Source organism: Lemur catta, chromosome 14 (genome assembly GCF_020740605.2).
Source record: "Lemur catta isolate mLemCat1 chromosome 14, mLemCat1.pri, whole genome shotgun sequence".
NCBI classification, from domain to species: Eukaryota; Metazoa; Chordata; class Mammalia; order Primates; family Lemuridae; genus Lemur; species Lemur catta.
The window spans coordinates 33886159-33899384 of NC_059141.1; the positions used below are offsets into that span (position 1 = coordinate 33886159).

The following is a 13226-nucleotide window of genomic DNA, read 5'->3' on the forward strand; positions in this document are numbered from 1 at the left end:
CCTATGGGTTATGTTTCTTTGGAGTACCCTCACTAAGACATATGCATAATTCTGGTTTTTGTGTTATCATTATTCTAGTACCCTATGAGATTAGAACACCACAGATGGTTGCTGTGCTATCTTAATTCATTTGTGATACCTAACTTTCCCCAAATTGCCTGACTTCTTAAAGATCCCTGGGAAAAAGAGTTGGCAGAGTTTAGAAATTCTAGAATGGCATAGCCTAATGAGAAGAGTAGAATGTCTTTGCATGTATGTTTAATTTTTAAGTAGTTTTGTGAACTGGAAACATGGTAATCATGGCATACAATGTACATATCCTTTAGCTTAAAGGCGATGTTTATTCAATAGTCCTGGTACCAATGATTAAATATTTGTGTGACATATTACAGAGACCTGATTAGCTGTGAGTGCTATATTTCATTCATTCTTGGTCTGGTGTTATGTCTTTCTCTCTCTCCCCCCCCCCCTCTCTATCCCTCCCTCTCTCCCTCCCCCATCTCTATATCTTTTTAACCTCATTGAAATTGTCCTTTCGAACTTAGTTGCTGCAGCTGGTTTCCTCAGAACAATTCGGAGAAATTTAAGTTGAAAACTCAATTTTCACCAAAACTGCCAATTACTAACTAAAGTGATATATTCAATTCTTTAGTGAAGCTTACAAAATCTAACTATCTACAGCTCTGTGTTACAGTGGCACTTAGGCAATCTGACACATGTAATGAAAGGCAGCCTTATGTTTCTCTTTCAAAAGCCAGATTATATGAGGTCTGTCCAGAAAGTATCCAGCCATGTAATATGAAAAATAGAGACATTTATTGAAGAAGATACGAGATGTAAGAAATATTGTACATAGGACAATGTCACCTCATTCCCCTTCAAAGTAGGCACCTTGGGACCTCACACGGTTCTCCCAGCATCTCTTAACCTAACCCATACATGTTCAACATTCTCAGGTGTTCTGCTTGTTGAAGGTCTTCCAGATGTGGATCACTTTCAACAGATTCTCAACCATCTTGAAAGCTTTTGTGCCACACTTTTATTTGTGCTGCACTCATTGCATCATCCCCGAAAGCCTCCTGGATAATGCAAATAGTTTCCACAGAGGAATATTCAAGCTTAATGCAAAATTCAATGCAGATTCGTTTCTCTACTCAGTCATTGTGAATGTGACGGCCACATGGTACACTGCTCCTCAGCAGCGTCTAGTGCCCCACTGACTAGTACCATGAAGGCGTCGTTGTTCACATATGCACATTACAGTCCACTCTACTTGGCTGCCAGGTTTACATCGATGTGCAAATTGTTCTTGTGATATTAACAATGGCTGGATACTTTACAGACAGCCCTTATATATATGTTCTGATTTTATGCTAACTTACATGCAGCAGCATAAACTGCCCTTACTAAATTCTTGGCTTCTGATTTCTAGCCAGTCATCATGTCCTGACAGGTTGCCCTACTTTTGAATTCCCACCATCATTATTGTCTATGCTACCATCACTTCATGCCTAAATTATGGTCTTAATTTGGCTTCTAGTCTTTCCTGATTCTAATGCTTTCCACATAAAATTGGTTAATTTTCTTAACTACCCCTTTTACTATGTTGTTCTCCTATTAAAAGACTTTCAATGGCCCCACGTTTTGTAACTCTATAAATTAATGTCAACTTTTCTGTTCTACTAATAGAAGTAAAAACAAAGACCACGTGATCCTCTCAATAGATGCAGAAAGAGCCTTCTATTTTATTACAAAGTCTCTGGGATCAGCATGGAGGAATTCTAACAGGACTTCATGTACTTTAGAAAGATGAATCCATGAGTTTTGTTAAGAACGGATTAGAGGCAGAAAGACCAGTTTGGGACAGATGGGTGGAAAGGGGGACAGAACGATGCCTGTGGCAATGAGAATAAACAGAGGGAGGGCTACAAACTCCCTGAGGACAGACATGTGCTCACCTCTTCAGTCCCAGCCCTCAGCCCTGAGCAATTAGTAGCTACTTCATTTATGTTTGTTAAACTGAATGGAATACAGCCTCTCTGATGACTTCAGACTTTTTCTTTCTCCTAATTCTCTAGTTTCACCCCATGATATTAGAATACATATTTCACCCTGTATCTTTCACCATTGATTCACAGGTACGAGGGTGTCACAGTAGGAAAAACATGGGATCATGGATGCATACTGACTTAGCCTTGAATGTTGAAGTTCTACCTCTTAAGAACTTTGTAAACTTCAGTCAAATTATTTAACCAGGTCTCAGTTTCTTCATTCTGAAATTGGGAATAATGGTGCCTACTCCAAAGAGTTTTTATAGTGATTCAAAAAGACAGGCTAAGTGCACAGCTCAGAGCTTGGTACATGGCACTCAGTGTTTTTCGTTACCTCTTCTTTACTCTCCAATTAGGTGGCTCTTTCACTTAACAAACCACACTGTGTACTTATTACATGCCTAACACTATATTAGGTATGAAAATCGAAAAACAGATAACTTTTCTGCCTTTAAGGAACTCCTAATTTAGCATAGTAAATAGATATTCGTTTTCCTCCAAAATAAGAGACCTTGGAGAAGAGGGAGATTAATTATCCTAGGACTGTGATGGGAGCTCCGGAGAAACCTTCATGGGTTCCTTGATTTTAGGGACAAAACACATCTTTGTATCCAACGCAGCACCCAGAACAATGCTGAACTCAGATGTGAAGGGGGTGGTGTCACTAAATCAATTTCCAATGGGTAAGTTAACATGGTAATTTTAACTTCAAGGATAAACTCAACATCCATATGTAATGGGGAAGGTGTGGCTAACACATCATTTGGGACAAGGACATCTGCCTTGTGCACTTGTCTAAAAGAAGGGATGGTTGTTAAGTAATGTTGAGGTGGGGGTGGAGTGTAGATTACCTTGAGACACAGAGATGGCTGTTAGAACATAATGTATGCTAGAGTTCCTTGTTTGTGACAAAGAGGCTTCAAGGACTGACCTTACAGAATGGCCATACATTCTGTCCCACATAAAAGGATCTCCTTGGAGCCCATTCATCCAGCCACTTCCTTTAAAATGGACAGTGGCCCTTAACTCCTCCCACAGCAGTCCTGATGCCCCACTTAGTTTCCCCTGACCCCCCACACTTAGTTTTCTCTTCAGGGGTCTGTTGCTATGCCTGCGTAGGGCCCTGATTTGGAGGCAGGTTAATTTATTTCATGCTTACATTTTTGTTGTGCTAATAACCATCTTATTCTTCAACAATAACCTGTATCTTTTGTATGTGGCTTTGAGTACTGATCTTTTTTTTATTATGATAACTACAAAAATAACAAAGCCCAAGAGATTTTCACTCTGGTGTGAGGATCTGTATTTCTATTCTGCTTCTCTCGATAATTACCCAGGTTCCTTCAGATCATTCTACACTGACTTAGGAGGTCCCACCTGTGATAGACAGCATATCTGCCTTGGAAAAACTGTGACAGAGACAGGGAGAGATTGTTCCAAATTTGTGCTGCAAGCCAGTGGTAGGGGTAGGGTTAATTTCTCAGCCACCTCATTCTAGTCTTAAAAACACTCGACATGTTCACTTCATGGTCTCCCTCTCTCCAAATTATTTATTCTAGTAAAGCATTGTGCACTAGCACAGAAATATGATGAGAATTGTCTATGGCTATACCACCCTGAACACACCCAATCTCGTCTGATCTTGGAAGCTAAACAGGGTTGGGCCTGGTTAGTACTTGGATGGGAGAAATATGATGAGAATTATAGCTACAATAGCTAAAGTTTATGCATACTTGTTTGGTACTATTCTAAACACTTGATATATAATTTCTGATCTAATTCTTAAAACAACCCTGACTTTAAAGAAGAGGAAAGAGGCAAAGAGAAGTTATGTAATTTGCTCAAGGTCATATCATAGTGAGTGCTGGAGCCAGGATTTGAGCCCAGGCATTATGGGTTCAGAACCTTCTGCTTTAATGTATAATTGATCTCCCTCTCTGCTATGCCAACACTACAAATCAGAGCTTTGGGTCATTGGGCTTTAGGAAATCCTTTGCAAGCCTAAGTTATTGAATTATTATAGAAAAGATTTGACTCTATGGCTTGTTTCTGAAAGGCAAATAAAAATAAGAGTTTCTAGATATAGGTTTTTCTCTTTCTTAAGGGTCTGTATAATGGCATTACCTGGATGATTCCAATTCAAGTCAATGCACTCGTTAAGTATCTGATGGACCATGAGGGGGAGAGACAGGGAGGAAGTAGCATATGGTAAGTGTGATGTTCAAATGACTTTAATAGTAAATCAAAATTATTTAATAAGTTCAGTAAATTCTTCCTCAAAGGTCAGACAAATATCTGCCACTCAAGTCCCTTATATCATCCTCTGGTGACTCATGAACTTCTCCCTAGACCATCTACCCTTGACATCTTCTCTTCCCCAACATCAAAACTGACTTCTCCTGAGTACCACTTCTGCAAGGCTGGTTAATATGCTCAATCTGTTTGCCAGGCTATTTTAGGCTGAAGTGTCCCTATCATTCATACCCTGCATCCCAACTAGTTTGTATTTTAACAAGGAACTTCTGGAAACTAACTCTTATTATGCTAAAATGAATAACCCTATTTAGGCTGGTGGAGCTGCTATTGGGAAGCACCTGAGTTTCAATTGAAAGTTCTAAATTAGGTCAGTTTAAATGTGGGACTCCTTTAGCAGACATAGATCTATCAGCCCAGTTATTCTTTCCATGGGGAGAAGGGTGTGTTTTCCAGGTGGGAGTTGCTGTGTCCTCTTCAGACACTAACAGAATTTGGGTGTACAGCAGCCATGTCATTCAGGACAATTACTTTATATTTTCAGTGATGCCTCCCATGTCTTATCCTGTCACTAAGTTGCTGGTGTCTGTAGCTGTCCTCTGTGGTCTGGGCCTGGCAGTCTCTCCAAGTCACAAAATGGGTCTCATTTAACTGAGTCTCTGGCTGTGTCAGTCTGTGAATCTGAGTGTAGCAAGAAGGGTGGGACTCAGAGTGAAAGGAGTGTTCCTCTTTACCATGGAGGTCTTATTAATCTGTCTCCCAGAATTTGCATAGAGAATCAGGCTGAATTAGAAATGCTGTGTACTGGGAGGAGGTATAATATTAATATTAAGGTCATTAAATATGAAATGTTCGACTTTGAATCAAAAGTGTCATTTATTGTATCTCAAACAAGAAGCAGTACAATTAATCCAAGTATGAGCCTAAACCGTTGACACAGTTTTGCTATCTTAATGGTAGCTTGTTTATGCCAGCAGCAAAGAAGTCTGGAGGGCAAGTAAAAATGAAATCGTGAAAGACATTTTCCACAGCTTGTTGAGAATTGAATGTTTCTCCTTGCAAGAAGTAGTCCGAAGCCAGGAAGAATTGGTAGTTAGTTGGTGCAAGGTCTGGTGAATACAGTGGATGACAGAGAGTTTGCAAGTCCAGCCCCTGTAGTTTGAGCAGCATTGTTTGTGCGACATTTGGGTGAGCATTGTCTTGCAAGAGGATTGGCCTGTGTCTATTGACCAATATCAGCTGTTTAATTGTGAGCACCCTCATGATTTCATCCACATGGTTGCAGTAGACATCCACTATAATAGTGACTAGGTTCCATGAAACTATAGTGGATAATACCAGTGCTGGACCACCAAACAGAACTGTGTTTTGGCCCTTCATCTTTACCCAACCCTTGTGCCTAATGCTTGCAATTGTCAAAAAGAATCCATTTTTTCATCACATATAACAATACAGTGTAGAAATGATCTGCCTTTATGTCATGACAGCAAAGAAAGGCGAGTTTTGAGACGATTTCTCTTCTGGTGCTTATTAATTCATACGGAAGTCATCTTTCCAGCTTCCTTACCTTGCCCATTTCTTTCAAATGGTCCAGTATTATTGAAATAGTAATGTCAAACCTTGCTACTAATTAACATGTAGGTTGAGATGTATTGGCTTCCACTATAGCTTTCAGTTCATCATTATCCACCTTGGTCTCAGGGTGCCCACGTGGCTCATTTTCAAGATTAAAATCACCAGAATGAAACTTCTCAAACCATCACTGTACTGTGCACACATTAGCCACATCCTTCCCAAACACTTAGTTAATATTTTGAGCTGTTTATACAGCATTGGTTCCATGACGGAACTCATATTCAAAAATAACATGGATTTTTGACTTATCCATGGATTCAGAAAAATTACTCTAAAAAAATATGAAAGATAATCACAAGCCACAATGTGCATGTGAAAGACTGAGGATGTTCCTTCACAGTAAAACCAGAAGCATCAAAGTGAAACATCAGAGATATCAACTGCCAAACTTAGTACTTAAGGAAATCAGAAAATTCATACTCAATAACCTAATAGGGCCCCCCTGGAGTGGGGTTCGGTACCTGGGTTCTCTAACCAAAAAAAGCCTTATATCTTGGGGAAACTCAAGTAGCTTTTCTATGTCAAATAAAGGATCTAAAAGTTTCCTTCTAGTTCCGAGCATCAGTGCTTTCTCAGTGATCCATTTGTCCTCTGTTTGCAGGTTGGTGTGTGCCAGACTGCTGGGACTCACTCCTGCTTCCAGCACGTTTTACCTGTGTGACTTTCAGAAAGTTTCTCCATGTTCATGCGTTCTTAGGCATGTCCGTAAGAGCTTGGGCAAGTTCTCCATGACCCTAAGACTTAGCTGCTTTATTGGAAAAATGGCATTGCAATGACCTATTCCATAGGGTCGTGGAGGATTAAACAAATTAATCTATGTGTCTGGCATGTGACAGGATCTGTATGGGGATTAAGAGCTATTATCATCATCATTATTATCATCATAGGGTACCAGTTCTAACTGGTTGATAGTGAGTGCTACCTGAATCATGAGACACTGTTAGGGATCTTCAAAAAAAAAGATTAGAAAGAGGATTTTTGAGATGGGCGTCTGTAAGTGTCGACACAGTTCCCCCAGACCATGGCATCAGATTTTGCTTTCTGACTTCCACTGCAAATCATCAGAGGCCTTGGTGTTGGGTACATCTAATAAGCCAATTTTCCTCATGCTGAAGGCCCCAGCTGAAAAGATAAGCACTAAAGAGAATCCCAATAAAAGATCTGGATAGAAGAATCTAAAATTACTAGAAATAAAAAAAGATTGCATTTGTACATAAAGCTTTGCCAGTCCCCTGGCAGTCTGATAGGAGATTTTATCATCCTCCATTCCTTCGCTTCTTTCACTGTGTTAATTACAGCATCTGGACTGATTTAAAATTAAATCTGTTTAGGACTGTTTTCTTCTGGGACCTGCATGGGGTTGGTTTTCTTCTCACCTTCCATGTGGACTCGTATGTCCTGTCTTCACTGCCTCAGCTAGCCTCTTAAGTAATTGATAAATTAGTTCATGTCCAGTAGAGTTGTCGAAGGCCCATTACCCAATCAGCACTCTATGCTACATAAACAGAGTTGGGCTCATGAATTTTAGGTGGGAGCATCTTTCCATCAACTAGCTTTGTACAGTTGGAATGATAAGTAAATGACTCCAGTTACCATGAAGAAACTAAGCATACTGAATTGGCTATGAGAAAATTTGGCATTTAAGAAAAATCTATATAAATTCTTCTGTATGCAATGCTTTTATAAACTAGAATATTCTGTGGAAATAAGGCACTGTAGTAGTTAATGCCACTGCTTATATCTAGTGTTCATTAAATCCACTGGGCATCCCAAATCAATGATTGTTTTTTAATTGCTGGAGGAAGGGAAGACATTACTACATCATTGCAGGTGGGATTTTATAGAATTACAAACCAATTTGCTCACTTAGACATTCTGTCTGGCCAAATTGTCGTCTGCTAATTCTCTTTAGCCGTATTATGGCTGGAGCAGAACACTGCACATTACTGTGCAAACTGCAGGGAGTTATCTTATATTCTTATTACTACTTCCCTCTTAATATTACCAGGGACCAATCCCTACTGGAAAAAGCAAACTTGGAAAATATTCTCCATGAGATTGTTAATAACTTAAATGCATAAAATCCCTCCTATATATCTGCATAGGGGAACAAAAGCTTAGCTTACGTATCTTTAAAAAAAAGTAGAGAGCTCAAGATAAGCTGCATATCTTAGTCAAGATAACCATTTCTTACAAAAGGAAATATTTTAATTTTTGGTTTGTATCAATCAAAAATATTCAATATAAAATTTGAGTTTATTAAGAATTCAAAATAGTTTTTAAAGCTGATAACCTAGTTGAAATAGGTTTGATGGAATAAAATGATAAGTTAGCTTCCCCAATCTAATTGGCAGTGCATTTGTTACTATAAAATCCAGGCAGTTATTATTATCAGGCTAAGAAGCAGATGGGATTTAGATGTCTAATACAGAACGTCACTGCAAGGGTGCTGCTCTTTTTCCAGATGCTTTTCTGGGCGGGGGGTGTTTGGACTGTTAGAGCTGCACTTTAGAGGTGCCTGGTTACTGTTTCTGTGAATAAGATAAAATGGTGTTTATCCTCTGTCGATCAATACTGTCTTGTTTGAACTTATTGAGTCATTTAGAGACACATAAAGTAATGAAAACCATTGTGCAATAGTACCCACAGTACTACCCAGCTTTCTAAAGGATGGTTACATTTTAAAAGACAGTTACTGAAACAGATTTTCAACATCAATTCACTTGTAATAAAATGAACATACACTGTGTCAGGGAGTTCCATGGGTTTGAGTACAAAGGGTGTTGGGCTTTTATAATTTAGAGTTTTCTTGAATAATACTCTCTAAAATAAAAGTATACTCTATGTATGTTTTAATACTAAAAAACAATTATAAGTGGTCTTTCTTTGAATAAATGGAATAGGGTTACTATTTGTGATTAATCAAAATTTCATTATTTATGAATAGTTTTTGATTCAAATTTTATTAATATTCTTTTGACAAAGAGGAGCTAATGGGTAAATTTGGACAGTTTTAGAAGATTTTTCTGGAGTTTGTTACAAGTAGGAAAATGGAAAGGAAAGAGAGTTTTTGCTGAATTCCTAAGCACCAGGGAATATGCTTTATCATCTCATTTAATGTTCACAAAATTCTGTGGGTCAGATTTTACCCCCATTTCACATTTGAGGAATCTGAGATTCAGGGAAGTCAAACAATATTGCCAAGGTCACAAACCTAGGGAGTTTTGGAATAGACATTCCAAACCAGCTTCTGTCTGGGAGAAATGCCCAGTGTTCTTTCTATAATTTATTTTAAAAGTCTCTAATACAGGTGTAGTCATAGCTGATGGAAGATGACTAGACTATAATAAGGTCTCTTAGATTTTTCAATTGTGATGATTTTAACAGTGATTATCTCAATAGATTTTAGTTGTTATGAATGCTGAATGTGGCCTAGAAAAATGACTTTTTCTTTCTTAATCTGTTCTTTGAGGAATACCAATTTTAAGAGATATTAATAGATGTTCCTGAAAGAAGATGTTCTGTTGTAAATTAAGCTTAGGAACAAAACATTGCCTACTCTCTTAGATATTCACAATGAGTTAAAATATTTGCACACATGTTAAGTCCTCAGTACTTGTGTGTACAATATGATGGTCACAGGCTTGGGCTCCAGAGTCACACCACCTGCCTGGGGAACCCGGCTCTGCCACTTGCTGAGTAACGTGGGGCCTGTTAGGTAACTAGTCTGTGCCTCAGTTTTCTCATTTATAAAATGCTGTGAGTGTCTACCTCATGTGGTTGTTCTAAGAATAACATGAGATAAATGCATAGAAAGTGCTTAGAAGTACACTTAAAAATATGGTGTGTCATAAATGTCTCTTGTTACTCAAAACACTCATGTGTTAACAAGAACTGCCTTAACTTTTGTAACACCATTTCCTCAACTTACTTGATAATGGAGTCCCTTCTTTTTTGAGCCATATTTATTAACATCCACTGAATACAGTGTAGCACCATAGGAAATACTGGTATTTGAAATGACTGACAACAAAACCACCTTGGTATCAGCCCAGTTGAAAATAATAACTAAGTATTCAGTGTTTTCATATCCATTATGCCATTTTATATTGTTTGCTCATAACAACATTTCTTTTCCTTGCCAATTATCTTCTTTCTTCCCTTATATTTGATACATAATAAGTTTGGAACAGTGAAATGTAAGAATTGTCTAAAATAGGCAGTGTTGTTCCAGAAAATATGTCCCTTATGAATGACCCTTATGAGTCAGCCTCATCACTTTGACAAATAAGTGATTTCACTTTTATTTGCAGACCCCGTTACATGCTCCTCAGCACACATTACAAAGAGTGTTTCAGACCAAACCAACACAGTTTTGATGCTCCTGAATTATAACTAGAGCTGAGTTTATCAGTACGTGTTTTACAAAACACTAATCCTGCACAATGTACAAATAATGCTGTGTCCTTCATATTTTTGGAGATACACAATATGCATTTGAAAAGTCCGGCAGTAAAGAAACTTGTTTAGCTTGGAACTCATTTTCCTTGGAGCTTACTTTGATAATCACAACAAAAAGTCAAAGAGTTTAGTAGATTTCTGGTAGGAATGGGGTATTCTTGGTAAATGCCCAGCTTGATTTATTTCTTTAGATAAAATGCCATCACATCCTGGTTGTGAATATTCTTTTGGGAGTTAACAAAATGATAATGTGAAAATATATCCACTGCAGCACAGTTGCCTGAACTGTGGAAGCAATCTAATAATTAGCTATTCCAAGGTTGAGATGTAACATGCTCAAAGCCAGTCCATCTTCTCTGTTATTGTTTTCTTTTTTGCTAGATCAAAAGATAATAGCTTAGGCATTTCTTCTGTTAGCAGGATAATGGCAGAGGAAATAGCAAGAATTTACCAAGTTTTTTTTTTTTTAGTGGTGGTGATAGTATAGGAGATAATTAAATATATGAAATTTAAAGTAGGACAAGAATTATCCATACAGAGGACTCAAAATGTGCCAGTGATATTAATACTATTTCTCATGCTTGTGGCAATTTTGTTTCCCAAGGTCCTAGGACCAGGACAGGCAGTCAACCACAACTCTCCCTGCTGTCTGGCTAGAGCTCAATAAACTTCTCAGAACATTAGTCCTGCTCTTGAACCCACAGGGGTTAGTCTATAGGAATTTATTAAATCATGGTGGCCACCTCATTTTGAGATTATATGATCATTCCAATATATTCTTTTATTTTTAGGTTATTTCATCAGTATAAAGACAAACTAGACAATTCCATGGATTAGGCTCGATAATAGAAGAGGGTAAAATCTGTTTCCACTGCATTCACACTGATACCACAATGCACAGTTTCACAGAGTTGAAATAGAAAAAGCAAAACACATGGATCGTACCTGAGTAATTTCAGAGATCCCCACCCGGAAAAGGTTTCCTTGATTATGGCGAATTCAACGTGTCACTCGGGTTATACTCTAATCATCATATCAGACTCCAAAGGTTCAGTTTAGGTTTGGTTTACAATTCCTGGAAGTTAAACTTTAACTCACCCTGTCTCTTGCATCCATCCATGCAGCCTTTGACCAGATAACTAGGTCACTACAGCTCAGGCAGAATTTGCAAAACTATCCTCATTTGTCTATAAAATTAAAATAAATTTTGCATTAAAAGTCATTGGGGTAAATACAATGTTATTTTGAATCTATTTTATTGAATTATAATGAATATTTAAAAAGTAGAACTCACTGCAATTGGATAACTAAGCTTTTCTTTATGTTAGTTCTTTTGTTTTTTGGTATGCCAAAGTGGTATTATGCCGAAGGTAATTTAGGAGAATACTTCTTTGTTTTACACTTTTCATATCACTGTATTACAGAGAGTAAAGTGTGGAGTTTTAGGTCAAGTATGTAGATAAATGATGGCTTACAAACAAAATACACAAAGCATTTATATAACAAAGCAGATAGATTTAGGCCAGATCAGGTTGAGGGAAACATACTTCTTTTTATACAAGCTACTCATTCATATTTTAAGAGGTAACCATCTCTGAGAAAGCATAATAATTGGCTACATATTGCGTTACATGACAGCCTATGCTATGTGTTCACTGTCTGACATCTCAGCAGTAACTATGTTTCTCAAAGAATAGAAAAATGGCATTTTAAAGAGATAAACTCTACATTCGAACTTCTCTAGTAAGAGCTTCAGTCTATAGAAGAAATCCCTAAGGGTAATAAAGCCCACTTTAAAAAAGGAAGAAGAACTAAAACCCTCCTAATTTTGAGTAAATTTGGGTTTAAGGGTTTGTAAACCATAGGCTCCAATACTAGAATTAGGGGATACTCCTCACTTGGCTTCAGTTCTAGTAGGAGGAGTCTAATTTCCTAGGAGCCAACTCTTAAGAGAACATTTTTGTCTATAGAAAAAGGCAGAACAAACAGTCCTTCAGTAACATAGATGCAATGGAAGCATCAATGAAGCACATCTGTGAATACATAAGAGAGAAGGCATAAAAGATACTGTTCTGCCTGCAGTTCTCAGCTCTCAAACTGAGGACTGAGGAAGTCCTGATTTACCTAACATTTTCCCAAAGCAATGCATGACAGAGTTTAACAAAAACACCCCAGGAATAATTGTTTTACTCTGGAATTGTGCCCCTGGAGTTAGACCTAGAGGAAGCATTCATGTCCCACCCAGCTAGACAGCTGTATGAGGGACATCTCTCTACAACTTCCTGGGGAATGGATCCCCGCACCAAGCCATCTTACTGGTTTTCCTAGTGAAAGCTTGGTCTTGGCTTACGTGGTTTCCAAATGGGTGGGGAATTCTTATAGTGAGTTTGCTTGGTCCAACAAAGAATTGTTGATATTGTAAGACTGACAGTCCTGGGAGGGTTTTCTTTGTTTTGTGTGGTAGATGTTGGATGATGATAAACGGAGATAAAGAAAGGAAAGCTAGGAATTGTATTAATAGGTATCTGGTGGAAACAGCAAAACATGACAGGTAAAAAAATGAGTTATTTGATGGGTCCTTGATCAGTTCAGGCTGCTTTAATAAAATGCCATACACTGGGTGGCTTCAACCACAAATACTTGTTTCTCACAGTTCTGGAGACTGGAAGTCCAAAATCAGGATGCCAGCAGCGCCCCCTTACTGATTATGTCCTCACGTGACCTTCCTTGATGCACACACAGAGAAAGATCCATGTCTCCTCTTTTTTTTTTTTTTTTTTTTGAATAAATGCATTAATGCTATCACGAGGGCCCATTCTCATGGCC

General features: G+C 38.1%; 1 protein-coding gene across 2 annotated transcripts in view; it reads right to left on the bottom strand.

The window, feature by feature from the left end:
• A1CF (APOBEC1 complementation factor) overlaps positions 1-11437 on the bottom strand; it is a 76921-nt gene extending 65484 nt beyond the window's left edge. Inside the window, exon 1 of one of the 2 annotated variants that reach the window (XM_045568219.1) lies at positions 11346-11437. The gene's annotated coding sequence lies outside the window, so the exon portion shown is untranslated. The remainder of the gene's footprint in view (positions 1-11345) is intronic. The other variant, XM_045568220.1, reaches the window with a different exon arrangement.
• Between the last annotated feature and the right edge of the window lie 1789 nt (positions 11438-13226).